A 1,758-nucleotide genomic window follows, 5' to 3' on the forward strand; every position below is an offset into this window, starting at 1 on the left:
CTCCATCTTGGCTCCAGCAGCAAGAGCAATGCCCAGCAAACGGTCCCCTAGCCTGTTTATCTCATGGCAGGATTATTTATAGAGGAAATGTGTTTAAGTTCGGTGAAGTTCAAGTTATTGTTTCCTTTTATAAAGGATGCCCTTAGTATCAAGTTTATGAACTCTACTCCTAGACACCCAAGATTTTCTCCTTTTTGGAGTAGTTTTTAATTTTATATTGTAAGTCTGTGATCCATTTTGAGTTAATTTTTGTATGACATGTGAGACTTCCTTCTCCTCCTCCTCCTCCTCCTCTTCCTTCTCCTTCTGCTATGAGTGCCCAATTGCTTCAACATCATTGTAGAAAAGGCTCTCCCTCCCCCCAGCCCCCCTTCAATAGCTTTTGAAACTTTGTGAAAAATCAGTTACATATATTTCTGGGTCCCTTATTCTGTTCCACGTTTTCCTCTTTGGCAACACCACACAGTCTTTTTTTTTTTTTTTTATGGAACGCTTAACGAATTTGCGTGTCATCCTTGCGCAGGGGCCATGCTAATCTTCTCTGTATCGTTCCAATTTTAGTATATGTGCTGCCGAAGCGAGCACAACACCACACAGTCTTGATAATCATAGCTACCTATAAATACCTCTAGACATAGACTTCCTCTAATTTTATCTTTTATTCAAAATAGTTTTAGCTATTCAAGTTCTTTTGCGATCCCATATAGATTCTAGAATATTCTTGTCTATATTTGTAAGAAATTACAAAAATTTTATAGGTATTATGATAAATATGACAATTAGGAAGATGATATATTTGCTCTGTTGTTATTCCAATTCATGAGAACTGAATGCATCTCAATTTATTTAGCTGTTCTTTGCCTTGCTTTCAGCATAGAAGTTCGTTACTTGTTTTGCTAGATCAACTCCTAAGTATTTCTCTCTCTTTTAACCGATTTTAAATAGTATTGTGTTTTCCATTTTGATGACCAGGTGTTCATCACTTCCAAAAAATCTGTGGGAAAATTCCATTGTCCTTTATTTTTCCATAAACTTTCTGAAGCCCTTCTTATGTAAACATACAATAGCTTTTCTTAAATGTGTATTTATCTTTCATCCTGTGATCTTGTTCAACTCATTAGTCCTAGGAGGTTTAAAATGTTTGTTTTGTTTTTCTACATAGGCAATTATATCACTTGCAAATAGATGCAGTTTTGTTTATTTCTTTTAAAGCCACGTCTCCCCACCCCACACACCCGCTTGACCTATTGCACTGCCTAGAACTTCTTTCAGTCTTGATTAAAAGTGCATTATTCTTTTTTTTTTAATCGTTTTATTAGGGGCTCATACAACTCATCACAATCCATACATACATCAATTGTGTAAAGCACATTTGCACATTCGTTGCCCTCATCATTCTCAAAACATTTGCTTTCCACTTAAGCCCCTGGCATCAGGTCCTCATTTTTTACCTCCCTCCCTGGTCCCCACTCCCTCATGAACCCTTGATAATTTATAAAATATTATTTTGTCATATCTTGCTCAGTCCGTTGTCACCCTTCACCCACTTTTCTGTTGTCTGTCCCCCAGGGAAAGGTCACATGTAGATCCTTGTAATCGGTTCACCCTTTCCAACCCACCCTTCCTCTACCCTCCCAGTATCGCCACTCACATCACTGATCCTGAAAGGATCATCCGTCCTGGATTCCCTGTGTTTCCAGTTCCTATCGTTGGTACCAGTGTACATCCTCTGGGCTAGCCAGACTTGCAAGGTAGAAT

The 1,758-nt window shown here is 38.3% G+C and overlaps 1 non-coding gene across 1 annotated transcript; it reads right to left on the bottom strand.

Annotated features, from left to right (window-relative positions):
- Positions 1–478: 478 nt before the first annotated feature.
- LOC115873344 lies at positions 479–585 on the bottom strand. Its single transcript, XR_004048351.1, has one exon. It is a non-coding gene; the product is annotated as a U6 spliceosomal RNA (small nuclear RNA).
- Positions 586–1,758: the final 1,173 nt, after the last annotated feature.

This window comes from Echinops telfairi, unplaced genomic scaffold (genome assembly GCF_000313985.2).
Source record: "Echinops telfairi isolate 266 unplaced genomic scaffold, ASM31398v2 ScPeMD7_7468;HRSCAF=8506_0, whole genome shotgun sequence".
In the NCBI taxonomy this organism is placed as follows: domain Eukaryota; kingdom Metazoa; phylum Chordata; class Mammalia; order Afrosoricida; family Tenrecidae; genus Echinops; species Echinops telfairi.